At 34.3% G+C, this 27031-nt stretch overlaps 1 protein-coding gene across 6 annotated transcripts in view; it reads left to right on the top strand.

The window, feature by feature from the left end:
- ATF7IP (activating transcription factor 7 interacting protein) overlaps positions 1 to 27031 on the top strand; it is a 127247-nt gene that overhangs the window by 16623 nt on the left and 83593 nt on the right. Inside the window, exon 2 of one of the 6 annotated variants that reach the window (XM_021092312.1) lies at positions 2093 to 2175. The exons of 2 other annotated variants lie outside the window; for them this stretch is intronic. The gene's annotated coding sequence lies outside the window, so the exon portion shown is untranslated. Of the gene's footprint in view, positions 1 to 4; positions 8802 to 24169; positions 25793 to 27031 lie in introns of those variants that run through there. 3 more of the 6 variants (XM_021092311.1, XM_021092310.1, XM_005664061.3) reach the window with 3 other exon arrangements.

Genomic DNA, 27031 nt, shown 5'->3' with positions numbered 1-27031 from the left:
ATTACTCTTTATCTCTGAACATTTTAATTAAGAACATTTGAATTTTACCAAGTCTATGTAGGAAGGTGAACTTAATGCTTGCTATGAAGTTGAAATGTTTGCTGATAGAATCATTAAGCCTCTGTTATGGAAACAGTACATTAAGATGGTGAGGTCAAAGGTTAAATTCCTATAATTTCTCACCATCCTATGTTCTGTCATTGCCAGAACATTTGATCACCACAGTGTGCTTTTTTTGGTCCAGATTAACTTAACGTTACTTTTATGTTGGATATTTTAGTTTGCTTGATGCTTATTTGTAGAATTAAAAACAATATAATTATCTCAATAGATTTTTTTAAAGGAAACTATAAGCATTGTTTTGCATGAAGATTGCAGTTTTTCTCTGTGTGTGTGTGTTTTGAAGGTATTGTTTGGTAGATTTCTGGGGAGAATGTTAAATCATAGAAAGAAAAAAATGTATTTTTTAACGCTGTTAGAGGTTTTTGGTACTGTGGGTTCCACTTCTTTCTCATTATGCTGCCTCTTCCCAGCCATCCAGTTCTTTCATATTTTTGATGGGGCTGACTTTTTATCCTAATAATTTTTTGCTTAAATTGGCATTCAGATTCAGATTTTGAATTTAGAAATAGTTCACATCTTCCAGGTCTGGATACACCTCTTCTTTATATCTAAGGTATTCTAATGCAAGAGGGCTGAAGTAAATCTTAATTTTTGAGTTAATTAAGTGATAATTGATGATGTTCACTTCATCTTAGTTAAAATCTGAGGTATATTTAAAAGTAATGACTCAGTAATTTTATAAATTTAGTTTGAAAAATTTTCAAAAAGCTTTCTTAACGTCATTCTGAAGTTGAAACATTTATTGAGATATTGTAAAGTCCATCGTGATCCCAAAAGATAAGGGAATGAAAATTTTATTCACATCTTTTAGATAGCAGAACAGTTGGTTATACTTAAAGCACTGAAGTTTAAATCGCATGCAGGACTTACTGAAATTTTTTCTACATGGTATAGTGCATTTCTCTGGCTTTGTCAATAGAGTGCTGTGAATATATCCCTGACTAATATGACATAGAACAGTAAGTTTTGAACTTTCTAACTATGGCAACTTTTTAAAAAATAGCAACTTTTTGCACCTTAAATTCTTTTGAAGGACCCTGGCATATAAAGGTGTATGTATGCTATTTTATTATTGTTCACTTGTTTTATAATGTAAATGGATAACACTTAATTATACATTTATTTAATAAAATGAGAACAATTAGGCTGTTTCAATGAAAACAAAAGTTTGAAACAAGATTGTGTATGACAATTATGATCTTATTATTAGTGTCAGGATCTAGGTCACTTATTTGTAGAAGTCCAGTGCTAAGGTACTGGAATTTAGTTTGAAAAGTATTCTATTAGCACTAAGAACTATGTCTAGATACTTACAACGCAGCACGACAATGGGAGAAAAAATTATGTATACATGTATGTGCAACTGGGTCTCCATGCTGTACAGTGGGGGGAAAAAAAAAGAATATATAGAAATAAAAAAAAGAAAGAAAAGTATTCTAGAACATATGTTCTTCGTGTTCTTTTCTGATTTACAAATTTTCATGAGGGTAGTGTATAGGATCTATATTTACATGATTTAACAGGTTAAAATTGCTGCCTTGCCACAAAGTTGTTTTTACTTGTTCTTAGTTTATTTTTATTTTTAACAAAATTATTGTTTTTCCTAACTTAATCAGTATTTATTTGTTCAGTAGTCTGAAATACATTTGGGATCATTAGCTCAATTTCATCAATAGCTGTAGTAATGTTTATTTTACTTTCATTAACTTATTACTTTGTAAAGTTGTTAGGACTATGTTGTGTGAAATAATGGATTCTCATAATCTGATCATTTCTTTATGTAAATGTACATATGAGCCTGCTCCTGAAAGAGAAAAAGAACAACAAATCCAATATGTGTGACAGATGCAGTATATGTGAGAGATTTTTCTGTCATGCATTTCAGTAAGGTTGTGCTCTGAAGTGAGTATGACATAGGAAAGTGAATGTTCTGTGACTCTAATCACTCTTATTTTTTTGCTTCTCATAGTATGAACAGCTCACTGTGTTTCAAAAATTTCATGCAATGCCAGCCATCTACTTGGTTTGATATTCTTCATTGCTGGAGAGAAAGTAGGTTGAAATTATTGATCAATTTATGTTAACCTTCAGAGTAGGACCTCAGAGAAATTGTAATGATCCATTATTCTTGCCTTCTATTGTGGACTATAAAATTTACACTCACCCTCCCCTTCATAAGATGAATCCACAGATTATTACTTGTACATGGGGTAACTCCAACACTTTGTGGTCACTCAGTGTATTATTGCTAATTCTTATACTGGCCAACTCATTCCATTTTCTTACTCTTATTTCTTCATATGTAAAATTGAGGGAAAAAAATCCTATTTGGTAAGGATATGTTGAAGATCAGTTTATATGATGTTTCTGAACAGTACCAGGAAATAATCCACAGATATTTGGCATGCTAATTTTCCAGCAATATTTGAATGCTCTTCAGTTTCTTTGTTTCTCAAATGTCATGTACATTATTAAATGTGATTGGATTGGAGATTGTGGTATGTTTAGAAAGTATGGGAAATTTCTCATAGAACTCATGCTCAGAAGCAAAGAAGTACTAACATTAGTACGTCCACTTGGTAACATGATAGATTCATGTTTGTACTGCTGGGCCCTACTCTGTTAGATAAATTAACTATCATTTGCTGTATGTGGGTAGTGGCAGATGTATTTGTTAAGTAAAGCCAATATAGAATGTTGTCATTACAGAATTAGAGGAGTGGGAGAAATGTTTCAGTTCTAGTCTGGCTGTGTCCTCCAACCATGTAGTGAGAAAATAATGTCTCTAGAGAGATGACTTGAATTCAGGGACTAGAGTTTTATATGTTTTAGTACAAATGAGAATCTTTTATAGTTCTCTTTCAGTTGCCACAATCTGGCAGCTAACAGACTTCTTTTATCCTTTAACCACTGCCCTACTTCTCCACTTAACATTTAAATTTGTCAGATTTTACACAAACATTTGGATGTCTCATCTTTCAAAAAAGAGAAGATTGGATGCTATGGTATGTATTTTTGCTTGAACAAAAATCTACAGTTGAGAAGCTACAGTCTCCTTCAGATAGGGTCTTTATATCTGGTCCTCTTCATTGCTTCATGTTATCTTCTGGGCCCCAGTAAACTGTTCCTTTTAAATTCCTATCTTACTTGATGGATTGTTGGCAGCCTTTAATATCTAAAATAAAGCTTCTAATCTAGCATACTTCATTTGGTAGGAAAGAAAGCATATGTAAAATCAGTTTACTCTTTAAAGGTATGACACTTTTGCTAACCTTTTTCTTGTACTGATTTTTGTATTAGACTAATAGGTGGCTGATTGAAGGAGATCCAGTGACATCAGCAAAAAGTGACAGTTGGTTGAAAGTGAAGCAATTAAAAAATACTAATTAGAAACATCTAAGTTCTGTGAGGTCTTCTAATGTGATAATAAATTCTCTTTTCTTTAAATGTTGTCAGTGTATTAAAGACATCTTTATTAACTTGATATTCTTAATGATGATATTGAATAAAAAATGTTAAATTATATTCAAGATAAGCAATTTACTGAACAGGTAAATGAAATAAACTGTAAAATATTTTCCCCTAAATTGAAAAAGTTTTAGCACTTAAAACGAATAAGTTTTTAATAAAAAGTTTTCTTAACACTAGATAAAAAGTTTTCCTAACACTAGATGATTTCAGAGGCCGTTATAGACTTATTTTTGTTAAAATTTTGCTTCTTTACATAACATTCACCATCTTAACTATGTGAAGACTACCTTGATGATCCATGAAACATGGCAGTTGATAATTGTGATCTGATGTGAATCTTAATTAAAAGCCAACTTCTTAGCATTTATGTGATAACATGACATTGGTAACTCCAGGGAAATGAGAAAGGAATTTTACTTATTTTTGGAAAATGGCTTTCAAGTTAGAGAGAAAACTTCAGTGAAAAATTGAAAAAGCAATTAACTTGTACAGGAAACATTAACTCTCCTATTTTTCCATTTTTTTCACTCCCAAAAGAGAAAGTGATTTGGGAGAAAGCTTAAAGTTTATTCAAATAACGGATTTTTAATTAATTGCTTGGCTTAGAACTTTCACAAAGTTTTCTCTATTAGTAATTTGTAACAGTCAGTCTATTAGTGGTCATTAAAGTTTGAATATGGAAATGATGAAAATAGTGCTTACTGACTCAATGAAACTTTGAGTTTAATGAAAGAGGGTGTTTAACACCAGGTAAGTCTGAGGAGTTACCTCTGCATCTGCCTGTGGACTTCTGTCTTCCCTGCTGAAGCAAACCAGATACTGCTGACCAGTAGTGCCATCTGACCTGGTGCTTTCATTTGCCAACATACAAGTATCATGATGTGCAAAGTGGCAAGTATTAGTATAGATGTCTGGAAGCAATTATTTTTGTTTTGCCGCTGCTAGTAAGTAGTTGTATAGTTTAGATAAGTTATTTAAGCTCTTAATGCCATTCTGTGACCACTGAATGAAGGAAGTGGTTGGACTAGGTAAGGAGTTACACAAGACTATGAACTTTGGAATCAAACCAAGTCAAGGTGAATTCATGTTCCTCCACTCCCCAGTTAGAGAGGTTTATATGAAAAGTATATAATAATGCTTAAAGTATAGTGCACTATTACAGTATTCAGTAGGTCTTTTGCATTATGTATTACAGGAGAGGCTGTTGCTTATTTTCAGAACTTCGGTCTTTCTTTCTTTCTTTCTTTCTTTTTTGTGTGTTTTCTAGGGCCACACCCACGGCATATGGAGGTTCCCAGGCTAGGGGTCAATTCAGAGCTGTAGCCTCTGGCCTACACCATAGCCATAGCAACGCAGGATCCGAGTCTCATCTGGGACCTACACCATAGCTCACAGCAATGCCAGATCCTTAACCCACTTAGCAAGGCCAGGGATCGAACCTGCAACTTCATGGTTCCTAGTCGGATTCGTTAACCACTGAGCTACAATGGGAACTCTGCAGTTTTCTTATTTTTAAAATGGAATACTACTCAGCCATAAAAAGAATGAAATAATGCCATTTGCAACAACATGGCTGCAACTACAGATTATCATACAAAATGAAGTAAGTCAGAAAGAGAAAGACACATGCCATATGATATCACTTGTATGTGGAATCTAAAATATGGACACAAGTGAGCCTATCTATGAAATAGAAACAGATTCATGGGACTTGCCATGTGGCTTGCAGCATACCTACTCTGAGTTGCTTCTGCAGTGGCTGTGGCTTGACCCCAGGCTCAAGAACATCCATGTGCCATAGGTTTAGCCACTTAAAAAAAAAAAAAGAAAGAAACAAATTCATGAAATAGAGATTTGTTGTTGCCAGTGGGGAGGGCTTTGGGGGAAGGATGGAGTGGGGTTAGCAGATATAAGCTATAATATATAGGATGGATAAAACAGGGTTCCACCATACAGCCCAGGGAAATATATTCAATATCCTATGATAAACCTGATGGGAAAGAATATGTTAAAAAGGAATATCTGTTTATATGTATAACTGCATCACTTTGCTGTACAGAAATTAGCACAATACTGTAAATCAGCTATATTTCAGTTTTTTTTTTTTTTTTTTAATGGGGATAAAGTACCATGCGGAATTTATTTTGGAATTTAAATGAGCATAACAAATACAAAGTACTTAGTGCAGTGTATGATAGAAATTAAGTATGAATAAATTTTGGTTGCTTTTTCCTCACAAGGTTCTCTCCAGCACAGACTTTTTCTTTCTATTTCTTTTTTCAATTATTATGAAATTGGAGAGAAATCTGGAATACTGGATACTTTAGAAAGGGATCTTTAGGAAGAGGAAATTTTTCGGGTCCTGGCTAAGTTAACAGTAAAAATGTTTAAATCTCAAGTTAAAGACTTTAAAGAACCCAAAGGGGGACAAAACAAAGATTCTTATTTGTGCTTGGGCAACATGGTAGAGTGAAAACAAAAATGGACTGTAAATTGATCAACTGTTTCAACAAATTTAACGAATATTTATTATGCACCTGTTATTTGCCAGGCACTATTTTGATAGCTGGTGTACAAGATCCCTTGCCTGCAAGGAATTTACATGGGACAGGGGAAACAGGAAGATAGAAGTTAATAGAGAAAGTTAAAATATTGAGGGACTGAGACTGCTGGTGGTAGGATGGAATAAGTGGTGACTAGCTAGGTGAGTTCTACTCAAAATGTGTTCTGTGGATCAATTCAAGGTCACGTCTCATAAGTTCATCTGTTCCTGTTCCTCCATTAGGTAACTAAAATTAAGTGTCTACAAATTTTTATCATTTTGATAAAATAATTTTATATCAGATCAAGTAATAAAAATATTTTTATTTTATATGCCTCCCCCCCAAATAATTCATTTTCATTGAGTATTTTATAAGAGCATTGGTCTGTAATGGAAATAAAACATTGGTTTCTTTACCATCCTGAGTTTGAGAAGCACTCAGCTAGATTGATAACTTCCATTGTTAGCAGGTTATAGAGAATTTGAGCTTTTTATGATTATTTCATTGTCAGGTGATTTTTTAACTTATTTGTCTTTAAAAAATAGTATCTAAATACTTGTTATTAACAGTATATTTTATACTAGACTAAAAGATTTTAGGTCCTTTGATTTAAAGTACTTTCATTTGAAAAGTTGGATATATAAAGTAGAAAGAGAAGGAGGAAGCAAAATTAAAACTGGAAGGAATGAATACTTAGATGATTTCCAACTCTGAGATTTTATGATCAATAGCCCTTTTGATATAAAACTTTTCCTCCCAACAAGTATTACTTACACAATGAATCTATATGAAGTTATACCATCTTATTATATTTTTGTCCCTGTCCCTTCATCTGCTGCTGGTGGAACACAGATCCTAAAAAGAGAATATGGTTGTTTGAGGAGATCTGCTATTGCTTATCAAAGATAACTTGGGTAAAATTTAGGATTATCCACATAATAGAAGTCTACCAATTCCTATTGCTCTATAACTTTATTATTCCTTTGATTTAGTGTCCTATCATCTGTATTGTGTAATAGGGATAATTTAAGACCCATGTTTTAAGACAGCTGAAAATGAGATTAAAAAATAAGGAATATACTTTTGGATAAGCCCCAGTTAGCATATGAAAGACATCTTTCCATTTTATTACCATTTTAGATGGCACTAAAATAGTTTCTCAATTATTATTTGAAAATGAAATTTAATATATTTATACTCAATAAAATAAGTGAAAAAATAGAAGTGAAGATATAGAATTACTTATTAGTAATCATAAAGTGACTATTAAAAAAACTTAAGCAAAGGACTTTGTAGATAATGTCTCAATTATTGCTCAGTCAGATCTGACCAATTTAAAAAAAATACATGAATGATTTAGGTTCAAAAAGAATATGCCACACAAAAGATGTTCCTGTGTAGATATTTTTAATATGTCAGGCCTCAGTTTTGATATTGAGCACATGCTTCAGTAGTATTAACTAGTGGTAAGTAAATATATTGAATTATATAACCATCATAATAGTGATACTGAAGATGTATTGTCTTATTATTTGGTGAAACATAAAGCAGTACTATATTAAGAGCACATCTATTTAATGATCATTTACTATTTAAGTGACTAGTTAACAAAATTTGAAAGGCAGCTGTAGAGTAGAATGGGGACAGCTTTTAGCTAATGAGAATTATAATTTATATTTTTAATGATTGTTAAAAATAGCCATCATTGTATTTATATATAATCATATTGGTCAATGCTGCAAATAAACTAAGGCTTTTGAATATCTCTGGGGGTTACAAATATTTTTGGTGTGGTGGGGGTAGAATTTCAGTTATATAAGAACTCTTAAGTCAATTTTTTCTTACTACCTGGATTTTAATCATATTAGTAAATAGATAACTATAGATATATTCTAGAACCAGTCAGTGCCTGTTGGGGAACAAATGAGGGAGGGTTTACTCAGCAGTGTTCTTTAGTTTGGTCATGAAATGAGGACTGCTTTATGTAAATTGTTCTTACTGGCGCCAGCTAGCTGTAACTGCAGTCTGGCTGTGCTAGGGCAGCAAATAATATGTGTCATGGATTTTCTGTTTGGAATGTGTAAGAATGCAGCCTTTTGGACTGAAAGAACGGAGTTGATGCATTAGAATAGGAGTACTGAGACCTCCACAATTGACAATGAATATGTGTAATTATGAGAAGCTATAAGCTTTTCAAGTATCTATTCTGCTTTTATAGATTTATGCCTAGTGATACTATTGGGTAATATGTGGGAGGCACTTAACTGCACACAGTTGCTGCAGACCTATTAGTTGGCAGCATAGAAAGCAGTACAAAAGACTTCTGATTCTAGGCTTCTTCACTTGCATCAGTCCTTTGGAAGGTATACGTTGAGTGTTCTGTGAGCTTCATTGACATGCTGTCTGATGTTTTCTGGCTTTTGTGGTTGATGGGATGTTTGCTGCACAAACTACACAACAGATGTGAACCACTGAAAGGAATTTTAATATGTAGCCAATCTACTGTATTCCTATTTTTTTTTAATGAATATGAACCAAACAAGAAATTTAGGCTCAAAAAGGCTGATCTAGAAATCTGTATTAGCCTTTAATGTTTATACTAATGAACTGAGTAGCAGTGGTTAACAGAAGAGGAAGTCTTTCACAGTATCAAGCTGCCCACAGGTAAGAGATTCAGGTCCTTTTTTTTGTAATAACCCTTCCCCCTTCCCAAACCTCTCAGGCCTTATATCTGTCTCTCACCTATGGGAAGTTTTTTTTGTTTGTTTGTTTTTAGTTTTGGTAATACCAGGATTGGTAGATTGTTTAATGTTAATTTTCAGGAGATTCTGAATGTCATTTGGATTTGTTTTTTTAAATATTATTTTTATCTTTAATTTTCCTCGGGTTTGAATTGAAATGAACTAACAGTGGGCTTCATATATGGATATTACTCATGCATACCAGTATGTTCATATTACACAGAAATCAGTTTTAGATCTCTTTTCATTATAGTCCTGTTACTGCGTTCTCAGTTGTAGTGACACCAACTGGTACGTACAGAATAATGATGTTTTGTAACCTTACTAACCTTACTAAACTATAAAGTTTTAGTGTAAATGTACTTCTTTTACTTCATCACCAAGCTCAGAATGCTTGTATTTTCACAAGTGGCTCACTGACATACAGTAGATAATGTTTTGTATATAACATGGTCATGTTTTCTAGTACCACCCTGAATATTTCCATTTCCACATATTTAAATTTATCACCATTTAAAAAGTGAATTTAAGAATATGAAACTAAAATGAATGTATGAATTAGAAATTCCATTGATTTAATATTTTATTTCTCCAGTTAGGTGAAAGGTATGCAGGCATTTGTTATATTATTCTTTTTTTGTATGCCTGAAAAGTTGCGTACAAAACATCTCATTGTAATAAAGAACTATATAAAATAAAGATATATATAATCATTACTATAAAAGATATGAATGTTTAAAAGAAATTGGTATAGCTGGTGATAAAATATATTACTGACTGATACAGTAATTTGGGGGGGATTAGTACAGGGAGGTAAGTTGGTGAAGGAAAGAGGGGTAGTGAAGCTAGCTTAGAGAAAGGAAGGAGGAAATGGTTAGAATAGGCAGTCTCTGCCTTTGTCTCCTTGGGAGTTAAATAGGTTCTTTCTGCAACCTAGAAGTGTTAGTTTTAGGTGGGACTTAAGTTCTCTAGATTCTGAAAGTTGGTTGGCCATTTATTATTACTGCGTGGTTAAGTACTTAAAAACAGAGGCCAGCTGTAATGGAAGGTACATTCATGTTTCAGGGGCACAAACTTTCTCCTGTTGCTTTTTAACCGTGTCGCTTGGGATTTTTAAAATGGTTGTTTTAATGTATGTTCTTTTGAAGTATAAAAATATATGTTTGTGGATGTGTATCCTCTAAGTAAACAGTTTCACTGGAGTTAGAGAAATGGCGATAGTAAATATATCAATTTTGATTGATGTGCTTGTTATTGGATGGGGAGAAGCTCAGTCTTCTAGTGTGGAGAACACACGTATCTAAGATTTTGGAAATGTTTTCAGACTTCTTTTGAGCCATTGTTTGGAAGAAGATTGGGCTAGGATAACAGTTGATATAGACTGACTAGTTCATCTGTACAGTTAAAAAGGAATGGGGTTGGTTAGACTGAAAAACAGGAATTTATTGAATGATATTAAGAGTTAGGGGTCATAGCAAAAAATGATATTGGAAAGTAGTACAGAGAAGTATTCTGTTTATAGACAAGTAAACCTAAAAGGAAGCATGTAAGACAAAAATAAAAGCCATGAGCATTAAGATGTGTAGTCTTTGAAACTATTGAGATTGAGTGTGCACCATTCAAAAATCTGGGAGGAGTTCCCGTCGTGGCTCAGCTGGTTGCAAACCTGGTAGTATCCATGAGATGTGGGTTCAATCCCTGGCCTTGCTCAGTGGGTTAAGGATCCGATGTTGCCATGAGCTGTAGTATAGGTCACAGGCTCGTCTTGGATCCCACATTGCTGAGGCTGTGGCTGTGGCCGGCAGCTACAGCTCCAATTTGACCCCTAGCCTGTGCAGTTCCATGTGTCAGAAGTGTGGCTCTAAAAAGCAAAAAAAAAAAAAAAAAAAAATCTGGGAGATAAAAATTGAGAGGTTTTTTGGTTTGTTTTTCTTTTTTAATGTTCCTTTTGGGCATCAACAATTTATTTAGCAAGCAGTGTAGGTAAGGTAGACTCATAAAATCTTCAAAGCGAGATGGACCTAAGTGGTCCTGTATTTCTAACGTCACACTTTGCACAGGATTCTGCTGTTTGGTACTCCTGAAGATAATTATTTTGTTTCCGCTTCAATCTTTCTAATGACAGAAGAGAGAGTCTCTAATTTCATAAGACATTTCCTTCTTTTGTTGGACATCTGAAAAAAATTTAATGTTTGCGGATTTTGAGACAAAATCAGCCTTTCATTGTTTTGTTTCTCCCTGTGTCTGTCTCTTTTTCTGTGTATCATTTTTATGTGACAGATCTGCACTATTTAAAGACAACAATTAAAATTCCCTTTTGTTTTTTAGGCTAAATATCCTCCATTTCTCCAGCTATTCCTCACGTGCTATGCTGTTCTAGGCCGTTCTTTGGCCTGGTCATCCTCTTGTTTTTCTTACTGTTTTTAAGTCTCTCTTTATCTGCAATGTTCAGAACTAAATGTATTACTGAGAAATATTCCTTTTCTCTGATTTGTATTTCTGTTCGGCAGTCTAACTTTGCATTGACATGTTTGGCAACCACCTCACACTGTTGAATTTCATTGAGTTTGCAGTAAGTTAAAATCCTTCAGTCTTTTTTATGTTTTCTATTGATAACATTTTATGATAACATTTATGCTTGAATATTTGAACCAAATGTATTACTGTATATTTGTACTTACATCTTCTTGATAATTTCTAATTATTTATTATGCTTTCTTTCAATAATCTTAGCTGTATTCCTCCCTGCCCCCCAGTAGTTTTTTTGGAGAAGCAGCTTTTGGTTTTACTGATTGCTTGGTGTTTTATTGTTCTCCAATCATAATTTTCCATTTTTACTGTAATTACTTGCTTTGAGCTTGTAACTTTCTTCTTTAACTAGTGTTTTTGAGTTTGTGGGTTTTTTTTATTAATTTATGCCTTTAAGGTTTTCCCCTGAGTATCATTTGAGTTGCATTCCCTGGGTTGTATTTTGTTAATACTTTGTTGTTTTTGTTATTTCACCATTGATTTTCTCCTTAACCCAAAGTTTATTTTTATTAATTATAAGGCAATAACGTTCCCTTTCATTTCATTATTGTTTATTTAACTGCATTATGTTATGGCCAGAGAATGTGGCCTTGTGTGTGAATGTTTTTGGGGGGTAAATCTCTGAATTTATTATTACTTCCTTGTCACCAATATTGACATGCATAGTTAATATTAATGTATGTTGATTGTGTTCATAAAAATTCATATTCTGAATTTGTTGGACATATAATTACACTTATTTTTTTATTTTCTAGCAAATTAATTGAGAAATGCATTTTTTATATTACTCTTGTTTTCTTCATCTGTAGCTTTTAGAACAAGGAGTGTTTATCTTTGTGAATGTATTAGTTTTTTCTTGAATTTTTAAAATGTGTTTTTGCTTTACGTGATTTGAAGTAATGTTATTTAGGTATATCAGAGATACATGTTTCTAGTGGATTATACCTTTTATCCATTGGAAATAACTTTTTGTTCTATTACTTGATTTTAAATTTGAAGTCTTTTTTTATGTTATATATAGGTTTTATATGTATACCACATATATCATTTCCTACTCCTTAGTTTTCAATCTTTCTATTCTATTTTATTGTAAGTACATCTCTTTTTATAGCAATATTTGATTAATATTTTTGTGATTTTACCCAGCGTAAAACCCAAGTTATTTTTAGATTGATAGTTTTCTCTATTTTTGTGCCATATTCCATAACCCTTAAGTCCATTAACTTCCACTGTGTAATTATCTTGGATTTTGATATTAGAATATTTGTATCCTCAGTTATTTCAGCCTGCTCATTAGATTTACTTGTTTTGTCAAGCATTGCTGATTCCTTCTCTGAGTTTCTTCCTGTAGTTTTTTGCTGTCTTGTATCTGCAGTATATCTTTATATAATTATGTTAGCAAGAATCTGTTTCTGCAGTCTTTGCTCATAAGTAATACTTTTTTTTTTAATATCCTTGTCGATTGCTAATTTTTCTGTCAGTAGGATTCCAGACTAAAAATAACTTTCCCCCTGAACTTTGAGGATATTGTTGTTAATTTTAGCATTCAGTATTGGTGATGACAAGTCTGATGTCAGTTTAATTCTTACTTCTTTTAGTTAAAAATGATTTTTTTAACCTCTCAGTTATTAGTATTTTCTTATATTGGTTTTCTGAAATCTTAACACAATATGTCTAGGTGTTAAAAACTTTTTCTTTTCTTGTTTTAATTTAGTTCATGTTGGTAATCAGTAGGCATTTTTTATGGAAAACATTTTTTTAACTCTAGGGATTTTCTTTTTTCTTCTCTCCTTTTTTTCTCAGTTCTTTCTTTCTAAAACTCAAAAGTCCATTAAAGTTGTTGCTTGTGGTTATATCCCTCATGTCTTTTAGATTTCTGTTTTTCCTTTGTATACTCTCGCCCCCCCCACCTTTCTGTTTTTATTTTTTGGTCTTTTTAGGGTCACACCCATGGCATATGGAGGTTCCCAGGCTGGGGGTTGAATTGGAGCTGCAGTTGCTGGCCTATGCCACAGCCACAGCAATGCAGTATCCGAGCCACATCTGCAACCTACACCACAGGTCACGGCAAAGCCAGGTCCTTATCCCACTGATTGAGGCCAGGGATTGAACCTGTGTTCTCATGGATACTAGTCAGATTTGTTTCCACTGAGCCATGATGGGAACTCCCTCATTTAAAATTTTTTTTATTTTTAAAATTTTTATTTATTTATTTTTTTGTCTTTTTAGGGATGCACCCATGGCATATGGAGGTTTCCAGGCTGGGGTCAAAATGAAGCTATAGCCGCTGGCCTACTCCACAGCTGCAGCAACTCCAGATCCAAGCTGCATCTGCAACCTACACCACAGCTCACAGCAACGCCAGATACTTAACTGGCTGAGCGAGGCCAGAAATGGAACCTGTGTCTTCATGGATACTAATCAGATTCAATTCTGCTGAGCCATGATGGGAAACACCCCCCTCCCCCATTTTTTATTGCACTCATTTTTATGTTTGAGATTTCCTATTTTACACTGGGTGGATGCTGACCCAAGTGATTGTGAGGGGTGGGAAGGTGATACTTGCTGCTCCTGGCATGTGATGGGAATTTGTATTTTGAATGGTAGCCTCCCTTCCCTGTCTTTTCTGAAGCTTAATGTCTCTGTGGGTCACTACCCTGTCCACATTCATATCTGTCACTGCTGTCGGGGTTTAACATTAGCATGATTGAGGAAAGTGAAATGAGCTTAACTAAGATAAAAATCACATAAATGTGTTTTCATTTTAAAATTGAAACTGATATATCAAGTGTAAGTGAAAGTCTGTGTTTATATTTTATTGTCTTCTCTCCAAGTGAACTGCTGTAACGAGTTTGGCATTTATCTTTCCTGATTGTAATAATCACTTACCTGCACATATAAATGCTTAGGAATATATTATTTTGCTTTTTAAAACAATTGCCTAAAAACGAGGAACATTTATTAACTACTTATATATCTAGGAACCTTCTCTAGATTACATTATCATTTGCTCCTCATAACATTTTTATGAGGGCAGGTATTATTATAGTCTCTGTTTCATAGACAAAGATACTGAAGCAAGGAGAGGATGAGTATCTTGGGCAGGTAACAAGGAAATGATAGTACCAATATACAAAGTGGTATGTCTGGCCCCAGTGTTTGTACTGTACATACAATGAGTTCTGTAGCTGCTTGTGGTAAACTTAATATTCACAGCCATAAAGGAGATTTACTGCATTCAAAATTTTTTGTTTTTGCATTCAATTTCTATTAGTGTTTTTTATTCTTTAGTGTGGATTCTCCAGTATTTTTTGTTTTTTAACTCTTAGTGATGGATGTTAAATTTGTTTGCTTTTTTTTTTTTGCTGTTACATACAGTGCACAGTAGATATCCTGATACATTACCATTTAAAATATATTATTAGTGTATCTTCAGATGTCAGTGTGTCTTTGTGTGTCAAAGTGATGCACACAGTTCCTGCTTATTTGCTCGTAAAAATGATTATGACAATGAAGTCTTCTACCAGCAGTGTATGATGCTACTCATAACTGCATTATTGCTAACAATAAATAGTTGCCAGTAAGATGTATAAAAACATATTTTTCTGTCTTTCCCTGATTATTAGTGAAGTTGAACATTTTTTCTTATATTTGTTTTGTGAATTGCTTTTTAATTTTTTTCTTTTGAACTTTTTGTCCTTTTTATTTGCTAATAGATAATCTTTTTTATTCTGGGTACTAATCTCATATCACTATACATTTTACCTTTCAAGTATTTCTCAAAATTTGTGGTTACTGGTAGTACTTTCTGTGCCTTTGAATTTGATATTTTTTCTACAGTGAGTCATATACCCAACATAGTTCTGATATTTCACGTGTTTCCATAGATCTGTGAATTTTTTCATGTAAATATCTCTAGGTACCTTTTTCTTGTTATTCTGAATTAACTGTTTTCTTCTTTATATCTCCTGTGTTTGAGGTGTTACTGCTTTGGTCAGGATTTCTAGAATAGTATTGATTATACTGTTATCTTTTTGTTTTTGCCTTTAATGGAAATGCCTGTGGTGTTTTGTAATGGGGCAGAACCTTCCCCCATATCCTCTGCTTTAGCTCCTCTCTGAAGTATAATATGTATCTTCTCAGAGGTTTATAGGAATATGGTGACCTTACCTCTTTGGATAGCTACAAGAACAGGATTTCTGCACCAAGAAACTTTCAACAATCAGCCAAGCCCCTCTCTCAACTTGTCTTTAAATATCCTTTGCAATTTTTGTTTGGGGAGTTCAGGATATTTTTGGGGCATGATCCACCCGTCTCCTTGCATGGCCATGCAATAAACCTTTCTCTGCCCCAAACTCTGATGTTTGGTTTATTTGGCCCACTGTGAGTCAGGCACATGGACTTGCTCTAACAGTTTTGGCAAGCCAGCCAGAAGTTGGTACCCGTGGTGGGTTGACCCCAGCCAGGCACAGCCCCTTCTCTGACCCCTCAGCAGGTGCCTGAGCCCACTTCACTTCAGGGGTCTTGAAGGGATAGATCCTGACAGGCGCCAGCTGCCCATGGCATGAGGTTGTTTGGAGCCAAGAAATGTTCAGAGCTGTGGTCCACATTCAGTAGCACTGGGGTTAAGTCGCTGCAGTTTGTACTAGCTGGGAATTGTCTCCATCTGTTTGGGCTGCTTCCTTTATGGGAAGGAAGCCACCCTGGGCCCATTTTCCTTTGAAAGCTGGGCTGATCTGGAGGTTTCCTCCATTTGGGAGTGGGGGTGGAATTTTAGACTACACCTCTTCTGATTTTCTGTGTGACCATAGCTTCTTTGATGTTTGTGTTTTGTGTGTATTGTTTTGGGTTGAGCCACTTGTGGTCCATTCTCTTAGGGAGCCAGGTTGCCCTGGGGGCCTCCGTCTGGGAATGGAAGTGGAATTTCTAGGCTACCCGTTGTCTGATTCTTTGTTGACTGTGTATGTGTGCATTGTACTTGCATTTGTCAGTTGAGACATCTTTGGTAATGGGGCTTGTGTGTGATGACACCAGTTACCTTTCGTTATTGCCTTGGGTTTCACCTGTGGTGGAGTGTTGGTTGGGATTTTCCCATTGCAATGGATGGGAATCTCCCTTTTTGGTGCTAGGGGACTGTGATCCTGAGAGATTATGCTAGATTATGTTTGTTTGTTTGATATTTGATAACACCTGCCATGATAATCAAAGCTTTATTCCATTTGATAGTCCCCCTAGTATATGTTTTGCAGCACTGGGAGATCTTTAGTATGCTTCCAGAAGGAGAGAAAAAGATTTTTTCAACACTGCATGGCCACTACATTCTTTAGACCCTGGAGAAAATTGGTTAATATGAAACTCTTGAAATTCCAAAACTGGTTCTTTTTGCATCTGCAGTTTAGAGAGAGTTGGCTTGATGATTTCACCTAGGTGTAATAGAAGTAAAAAATCTTGTTATATCTGTTACCAGTTTGTCAACAAGAAAAATAACTTGGTATGATGAAATACCAAAATACAAAATATAAAATACAAAATACAAAATACAAAATACAAAAAATAACTTGGTATGATGAAATACCAAAAGTTAAAAACAAATGAGATAAAAACTTTTAGGTAAACTCTTTAGGAATAATTATGTTTTAAAAATGTCTGAAGTAATCTCTCCAGAGTTTGGTAACAATTATTTGCTTCTTGGTTTTCACCAGAAAATTAAGGTTTTTGAGAGTTTTTAATCTAAATATGTAATTAAAGCTAATAAAGATAATAAGGGAAACATTCTACTATATTGTAGGAAAATGGCATATATGTTTTGAGCAGAAAAGGAGTTTTATGTATGTCAGGCTGAGATTAGATTAAGCTTAATTAGGTAAATGGGTTTTGTTATTAAAAGTAGACTGGTCAGGACTAGATTTGGTTCCTCTCTGCTAAGAGAACAAGTTTACTTAGAATGTTGCTCTTAATAATAGTTTGTGAACTTTATTTTTATTGCCTTTGAGTGATCTGTATTTAAGTATTCACAGTGACCTATGATTCTATCTGACCAAATGTTTTTAAAACTGATATTCTTCACAAACTTTCTATCAAATTCTGATTTAAGTCCTTTTGATTTCAGCTAATTTTGGGATTTCAGCAGGTGCCTGAGGCATCTCAGAAAAAAAAAAAATGTATTTAACTAGGATTGTTTGGTATGTTAAATTACACAGAAAATATTGTCAAATGAGTGATAAGCTTCCTAAGGTTATATTAATATAGACATCCTAGAAATTGTATAAGGTTTCTGAAATTTGGATATGTCCTGGTATCAGTGTTATAATTTCACATATTTTAAAATATTGTGTGTTATAGCAACTTGGATAAGCTTTGTCAAGAAGCATTGTGATCAGATCTTTAATCTTGTTTTTTTAATGTCTTTAATAGACAGTTAAGCTGATACTTTGCAAAACTGCCATATTATCAAGAAGGATCTTTTTCAAAAACAGGTTTCTGATAGCTTTGAAGTCATGCTGCTAAACTAGGTAAGATATTTTGAAAGTCTGAAGAAAACTCTGATTTCATAGAACTTCTACGAAGAGAGGTTGATTATGTAAGGCTGAGTAAACGGATGAGTGTGGTGATGATTTTTTGGTTTTCCCTGAGATGTTACTGGCTTTGATCTGTGTATTTTTCTAGATGTGGGGAAATCTTTCCCCTTGGGCTAGCAGTCTGGTGGATTATGCCTTTTTGGGCAGTGTTGACATGTTTGTCCTCTCTCTCTACCTAACCTCTCCAGAGATTGAAAACTCTTAGATTCCCAACAGCTTTTTTAGATAAATTAGGAAGGCCACCTTCTAATAGGTGCAAACCGCCCCCACCCAACAAAAAACTCAAGGTATTTTGCAGACCTCAATAAAAGGGAGGAATTCACCCAAACCTGTAAGTTTAAATCTGACAGTTCCTTGGCGTGGTTATCCTGGCTCTGAGAGGCTTCTTACAATTTCAGTGTGAGACTCCTTATGGAAAAATTCCAGCACAAGTAATTTAAAGGAACAACTTAAATTATGATCAATTAATTGGGCTCATTTTGAAAACAAACTAATCTTAATTTGGCTGTATTTGATTTTAAAACGAGGGTATTTTTTTTTTAGAGAGAAAGAGATCATTTCAGTGGATATCAAATTCTGATTCTGTTAATTGAGGTCTGCATATACTGTTTAAGGCCCACCTTCCAGATAATTCCTTCGTTGTAGCTGGTTGTAGCTGGAGGAGAAGGGTGAGTCAACCTACTTCTTTAATCTTGTCCAGTAGGACAGCATGGGAACCTACTGTAGTTATGACACAGTTAGAAAATTAGTAAGTATGAAACTGGAACCAAACGCCTAAGTTTAATTACAAAGTAGACGACAACAGAGCTAAGTCAGGTTCAAATAATTGTAGATAAAGAAGGAAAGAGAATTGTGCTATTTACCAAAGATTCTAAGAAATATTCCTAGCCCAAGCCTAACCAATTCTGTTCCACAGTCACCCCTCATAGCCCCAGTTCAGCAGGAAGTCTTCCCAAAAGATTGTGGAATGGGCATTGACAGTGGGGAACTGTAGTAGGGAATAACAAATCTGACTCCATATTAGATCTGTTTCTTTTAGTTTAAGCTTTGTATAGCTTGTAGTATATATAATGGCCCATCTCAGGGAATTCGCCCCAATGGTTGATAAACTAAAATAACTTTGTTTAGCTCACAGGGAACATCCAGACCTAGCCCAGCCGTGAATGGCTGCAGGAAAGAAGAAATTAAAACATCCTCTCTGAAACCAGGAGATATTTGTAACAACTTATAACTTAAATTGTCTGTTTTACAAGATTGTTGTTTCTTACATTAACAAATGTTTGGCTGAGCCTCTGATAATGCATATTCCATATGAGATCCATGATTGTAATTATTTAACTGGGAATGTGGGAAGAAGCAACAGAGGGAATATTTTCCTGGATCATAAGAGATTCGTAAGATGGGTGGGCCAGAGAAATTTGGTTACTGTTAAATAAGACTTAGTCTAGTAATAGCACACTGAGTAGTCTATCAGTGACATCTTTGCCAGACCTCGGAATGAGCATTCCTAGCACTGTGGAATGAAATGGTCATGGAATGTCCCCCAAACCATGGTCAAATTTATGACACTGAAGGGGCCCTGCCAGCTAAAAATTGGCACTTGTCATCTGCTTCTACAAGGATTAGGTCAGTAGCCACTGCCGTTGCTGGAGTTAAACATCTCTTGAAAGGAATACAGGGCGGACATTACGGATGAGGCATTCTGTGCTCTGTGAAAAAACTGACAGAACAGGCCTTCAGATAGATATTTTCAGATTTTATGCATCCAAATTGTTGCATCTTTTTATGTCTAGGAAAAGTGACTAAAATTATTAATGGTGACATCTACTTAGGTCATTGAAGTGAGAAATGCATTTGGAAGTAAAAATGGAGTAGTTGTGTCAGACTCAGGTGCCACCAGCAACTCTCAAAGCAGTGAGTGTCTGTTGGTAAAACTGAGCAGAATCCTGTGGATAACTCTTTCAAGTTTATGATTAAACCTCTTTATCTGAACTTTTATTTGTTTTCTTGTCCAACACTTGTTCTCCTCAAGATTAAGAAATATCAAAGAAAAGTGGGTGGGGATCCTAACCAAGCAGGACCCTTTGGAGAAGGGGAGGCCCTTCCCCCATCTTCTGCTTTAGCTCCTCTCTGATGTGTAACATGTATCTTGTTAGAGGTTTATAGGAACATCATGACCTACCTCTTGGATAGCTGCAAGAAGGAAAGATTTCTGCGCCAAGGAGTTTGCAACAACCAACCATGCTCCTCCCTTATTTTGCCTTTCTCTGCACCAAACCCTGATGTTTTGGTTTGTTTGGCCTCACTGTGTGTCGGGCACACGGACTTGTGCTAACGATTTTACTACTAAATATAAAGTTTCTTAATGGTTTGAAGTAGCTGTTATTAGGTAAAAGAGCAATCGTTTTTTTCTATTTTTTAGTTTAATTTAATTTTTGCTTTTTAGGGCCACACTTGCAGCATGTGGAAGTTCCCAGGCTAGGGGTTGAATTGGAGCTACAGCTGCCAGCCTACGCCACAGCCACAGCAACACGAGATCCGAACCACATCTGAGACAGCTCACGGCAGTGCTGGATCCCCAACCCACTGAGCAAGGCCAGGGATCAAACCTGCATCCTCATGGATACTAGTCTGATTTGTTTCCACTGTGCCACAACAGGAACTCCAAAAGAGCAATCTTTATGTTCTTAATTTTTACTTTTTATCAGTGAACGAGTTTTAAAACATACTGAGTGCCTCTTCAGTTTCTGTTGAAAAATGACAACTTTTATAACCATTTAGATTGTTAATACTTTTCTGAATGTTAATTTTTTAATTATTAGAGGTGTTTAGAATGGAAAAACACAGTTTGGGATAAACATTTTTTCATTTGGTAGTTATGATAGTTAACCAAGTCTACAGGGATAGAGGACTTTGATGAAAATGTTCAATTTTTTATCTCCTGCCCTTAAAGATCCAACATAGTAAGTTTCAGTTATTTCCCACAGACTTTTCTCCTGGTGTCCCTAGTGCCTATTCTTTGCATAGTATATTACTGAGTTAGCTGTTATGCCATTAACAATGAGGTAGCTAATCACATGTCTCTTGTTCTCCAGTAGAATTGCTCATGTTCTCCAGTAGAACAGCTTCAAAGTCTTCATTTCAGCTTTTAAAGGATGATTTAAAAATTAGAGGAAAAATATAAGTATTCGAAAATACCAAAGTAAGTCTTTGGTCTGAATTTGTGAACCCTTAAAAAGAGATTGGTGGCTTATTGCATTTTGTCATTGTATTTCTTTGAGCTCCCCCAGCCACTTTCTTTTCCCTTTCTTTCATTTTCTTCTTTTTTAAATTTTGGAGGCTCTAGGCTCAGTTAAATATTTTAATGTAGAGAGCCAGATTTCCAATACCCCTGAACTTGGCATGTTGCTGTTGCTTAGCAACTACTTGTGAAGTCTTGTGGATATAACTGAATTATAAATAGGGTTATGAGCAGAAGTGCAATTGAAATTGAGACTGGAAGGAGAGGCATGCTCTATTTTTCCTCTCCCATTTGTATTCGAGTTACTCTTTATGCAGAGTCAGTTTTCAGAAATATGGCTTATAAAAATTGGGAGTACTAACCCTATCAGGAAGACAGTAAGGACTCTGTAGGGATCTTGTTTGTAATTACACACATGAAAGCATGTTTTTGATTACTAGGATTAAATAGTTTATATTGGAAAGTGGGCCGTTAGTGGAAAATAAAGTACTTATTCCAATTTTCATGGTCATTTATGTATAAAGATTTCTGCATATTGTATTATTGCCTATATTTCTTTTCCATATTTTTGTTAAAATCTACATACAGTAACACTTTGATCTTAGGCTATACTTTTATCCTTTTAATCACATTGTCTCTTTTGTGTCTTAAAAATTGACCTATAATAGTGTCCACTTAGGCATTTGATATATACGTGAATATACCAATCTGTCGTTACCATCCCTCAGTAGAGCATTGCATTTTAGGAGTGTAATTTATTAAAATATCTGAGAATCAAAACTTAAGGATCCTCTTAGGTCTTCTAATTTATTTTCCATTTATTCCAGATGGAAAACTTTAGACCTAAAGATGTTAAATAATTTATCTAAGTCAAACCTCTCCAATCTGTATTTTCTGCATCATCTCTTAGATGTAGATCTAGCAGCTCTTTTTTTTTTTGCACTCATATTTCATCAGTTTACACAAAATTTAATTGTATTCTGTAATTGTAATTTAAAGTAAAAATGTACAAGTCAATTCAGTAACAAGAGCTATTGATATGAAAAAAGATTCCTATGAAAATAGAACATAAGATCTTAGTATACTTGTGATTATCAGTCAGTATGTTCATTGAATGGGTGGAAAACATTAGCTCATTTGGTTTGATGGTTAGTAGGAGAGCTTTAGAGTTTCCGAAGTAGGAGTTCCCATAGTGGCTCAGTGGAGACAAATCTGACTGATATCCAGGAGGACGCAGGTTCGAACCCTGGCCTTGCTCAGTGAGTTAAGGATCTGGTATTGCCGTGACCTGTGGTGTAGGTCACAGACACGGCTCGGATCTGGCGTTGCTGTGGCTGTGTGGTGTAGACCAGTGGCTATAGCTCCACTTCCACCCCTAACCTGGGAACCTCCATATGCCGAGGGTAAAGCCCTAAAAAAAGAACAACAACAACAAAATAGTTTCCAAAGTATAGTGTTTTTTTGTCAGATGTGTGTTTTTTTTTTTAGGTTCTGAAAGATGGAACAAAATGATAATTCTTTGTTTCAGATAAAGAAACTATATTTTCTTAAAATACATTACAAACTTTTGATAATAGCTTCTGACACCCCAACCTGTGAAACTAAGATCTTTAGGCACATTTGCTAGAAACAAGTAGATTATATTCTTATACATTGTCTGGCAGAAAATTTAAGAATAAGAATGTAATTTTTCTTTTTTTTTTTTTTTGCTCCTGGAGGAGTGCTGGTCCATTCTCTATGCCCAGGAGAGATCTTGTTATCAAAAGCATAACTTTTTTCTTATATTCTAGCTGAAGAGAGATAGAGAATTGCAAATAAGTTTAGTGCTAAAAGTTGTGGTAAATGTAATTTAATTAGTTCTACAAGGAGGATAACATATTAGCAGTATTGCTTTTGCTACAGAAGAGAAAATTATAGGTACAAAGAAGAATGTTAGTTTTCTCTGGGATAGGAAATAAGATTAGGATTGTTCCTTTATTTTAGGTATGTTTGTTATTAAAGTTAGACTTCTGTAAACATGGGGCCATAGAACATCTGGCTCCCAGCTGACATTTTGAACTCCTGTGGAGAGGAGGGTCCAGAGATGGAGAAGAGAATGGAAAGATGGGGGGTGACGTTTCTGAAACTATCTAAACTTCTCCAGAGCATTTTTAGTTACTGTACTAGTTTTTTACACTAAGGTGACTTTGATTATTCAGTCTCCTCAAAATTTCCATTGGTGTGTCATAAAATGTTTGACTGCTTTGAATAATATTCTGCAAACATCATGCTTTTTCTGTTGTCTTGAGATAAAACTGGCCAGCATAAGTAAAACTACAAAGTATTAATAACTGCTTTAAGTAGTACCTAAGAAAATATGAATAGATGAATAGATGTATATATAAAGTGATACTTGACTTAAATGTCTGGAATTATAAAATACTTTTTCATACTTGTAGTGCCTTGTTATATCCGATTTTGATTCATTTGTTATATTCTCCCCCACTAATTGTAACTCATAGGTTAATTTATATGGCTTTCCTTTGTGATGAGGGTCATAGTTTATTTGCTCAGATAAGTAAATAGATCTAAGCACGTAAAAAAATTTAAATTATCTTAAAGATGTGATTACAATTGTAGTTAGATTTGGATATCCTTGTCGCATTTGAAGACAGTGTTGAGAAAAATAAGACAATAAGCTAAGTTACTTTTCATTCAGAGCAGTGTTTAAAATAATAGTATTTATGGGTTTAAAGGCTTGGTTAATCTTAATTTTATTTATTATTTATTTATTTTCTTTTTAGGGCTGCACGCATGGCATGAGGAGGTTCCCAGGCTAGGGGTCGAATCAGAGCTGCAGCTGCCAGCCTACAACCACAGCCATAGCAATTTGGGATTGGAGTCGCAACTGTGACCTACACCACTGCTCAGGCAACACGGGATCCTTAACCCACTGAGCAAGGCCAGGGATCAAACCTGCATCCTCATGGATACTAGTCAGATTCGTTTCCACTGAGCCACTATGGGAACTTCTAAATTTAGTTTTAAAATGTAGCTATCCTTAAAATATCAAGATTAAAAGTATATATTACTCATATGAGTGCCCATTTGATTTTTCTTCCTTCCCTCGAGCTCTTTTTTTGTCACTTTAAAACTGTTCTGTGTTTTCTTATGTTTTAAAGACATCGTTTCTAAGCTTTATTAAAATTAGTCCTTTACACATAATTTTCATAATTAAGTTTTTAGACTTTCTTAGTGTCAAATACATGAATTCATTTTGTGGCCAAAGAAAACATTTTAAAATTACGACTTCATTAAAACATGTTGATGGAGGGTTTGATGTCAGATATGCATAGAACATGAACTTTGTTTATTAGCTTTTGGTTTAATATGATTTGACTGTCTAACCTGCCTTTCATTTCAGCAGCTATAATTTAAATTCTTGAAATTAAAAAGTTTTTTCCTTCTCTCTTTTCTTTTTATTTTCCTTTTTAAGAAATTATTAATTTTATCATTCCTCACTAGCCCATAATCTTATAGTTACTCTATTAGACTTTGGATTGTTTACCACGTTTAGGAATTAAACTTTCTCTGGAGTAAATTTGTAATGTACAAGGAAACATGCATAATTAGGTTAGGAAGTTAGAACAATGAAATACATTCTTTTATCTGGGTAACAGAATAAAAGTCAAGTATTGTCAACTTAAATATTATCCCACTTTAGACAAAATTGGAAAACCAAAAATGACAGTATTTTATAGATTATATATTTATATGTTTAACTTTTACTTGACATGAACAGTAAGATGATTTATTTTCCTCCTTGACAGGAATTATTTTAATTTTACTGAGAAAACAGTTGTTGAATACCTAATGTGTGGCAGACGCTGCTGTATATTAGAACAAGTTTGTGTCAAAAATAAAGAAGACATAGTCCCTACCCAGTTTAAAGATCAGCATTGATAAATTTTTTAATCTTTGTATTTTTAATACACAATAAATAGTCTTTTATCCTTAAGTAAGATTCCCAAATGATTGCAGGGGAAAAGTGTAGGAAAAAATACAGTGCTATTCAGATTTTGAGAGATTTTAGAGATTTAGAGATATTAGAACTATGATTTAAAGTGCCTAACTGTTCTTCTGAAAAAAAAAGTAAATATATATGTACATACATAACATACAGTTATATACATATATAAGTGAAATAATATGGATAGTAGCATATAATTTGAAAGTGGCCCATTTATTTAGCTTAGGATTCATTTTTCTTTAATTGCCACTTAGTAAAAAAAAATTCCGAGTTAATATTTTAGATGATGAAATGCAAGGCACATAAAGTGTTTTTGCTGGTGGTTTTCCTCTTATATTCACATCTATTCTGGGATTCATACTAGCATATTGTTTCTATTTTTAGGCTGTTGCCAGGCAGATTAAAAATTTCTCCCCTATGGTTGCCCAATTTCTAGCCTTCTGATTGGTTATATGAACCTGCTTTCTTTAGCCAACCACAGTGACTATGCAAATTGTATTTCAGTTTCTGTTGCAGTGAGAGAACTGATAAGATGGCTGCAGGGGTTTTCCTTTGGGGTATGTTTGTTATTTTAAAGAGAATTTTCATCATTAAATAGTAATCAGTAAAAGATTTCTTTCAAAATCATATTTTATTTTTTGAAATGTGAAATGAAACTAAACAAGTTTTATAAGCTTTGAAAAATGCCTCTCATGTCAGATTTGATTAATTTTAGTGGTGGTATGTACTGCACCCTGTCGGAGGCAGCGTTATGTGTAATTGGGTATATGTTACTTTTTGTTATTATATAAGCATCCACACTTCAAAGAAGAGTTGGCCTCTGTATGTAAACCTGCTGTATGTGAACATGTCAGCATGTTAGTTTACAATTCTGTCAGAGATATTCTAGATTACTACCTTTGCTTTCTAAAAGAATAATTTAGTTTTTTCACTTAAGAATTATTTTAGATGTTAGTTGTGTGTATGTAGCTCATTCTTTTAGTCAATATTTATTATGTGTATACTGCTGTAGAGTAGAGACACTGTGCAGCTCAATATTTTTCATTCTTTTGTTAAATGATCTCTGAAGCACATCATAATGATACCAGCATATTTTAAGATGTTTTCTGACAACGAAGCTTGGGCACTTAAAATGTGTTAATCTTTTGCTAGATATATGATGTGACATGCCAGAGTGTTCATTAAACAAACATAAGTGTAGTTGTTACAGTCCATCTGTAGTAATTATTTCTTTTTTTAAATTAAAGTTGCAGTTGACCTACAATTTTATATGAGTTTCAGATGTAAAATATATAACTCAATATTATTATAGGTTACATACCATATAAAATTATCACAATATTAACTTATTTTATAACTGGTAGTTTATACGGCTTGATCTCCTTCAGCTATTTCACCCCACCCCCACCACTTCCTTTAATAATTATTTCTAGAAAGAAACATGTAAAGTACTGATAAATACAGTGAATGGTGATAAGACACATCATGAATAAAGACAGTATTGATAAAATGTGACAAAGCCTCTATAAATCCAGGAAGTTCAGTAAGTATACCTCACTTAAAAACAAGTTTATCAGAGTTCCTATTGTGGCTAGGTGGGTTAAGGACCCAACATGGTGTCCATGACAATGCGGATTTAATATCTAACTTCACTCAGTGGGTTAAGGATCTGGTGTTGCTGCAAGCCATGGTGTAGGTCTGCGGCTCAGATCTGGTGTTGCTGTGGCTGTGGCCTAGGCCAGCATCTGTAGCTCCCATTCGACCCCTAGCCTGGGAACTTCCATATCTTGCAGGTG

Source organism: Sus scrofa, chromosome 5, assembly GCF_000003025.6.
Source record: "Sus scrofa isolate TJ Tabasco breed Duroc chromosome 5, Sscrofa11.1, whole genome shotgun sequence".
Taxonomy (NCBI): domain Eukaryota; kingdom Metazoa; phylum Chordata; class Mammalia; order Artiodactyla; family Suidae; genus Sus; species Sus scrofa.
Note: the sequence above shows the minus strand (reverse complement) of the source record. Positions and strands in the feature narration are given on the sequence as shown.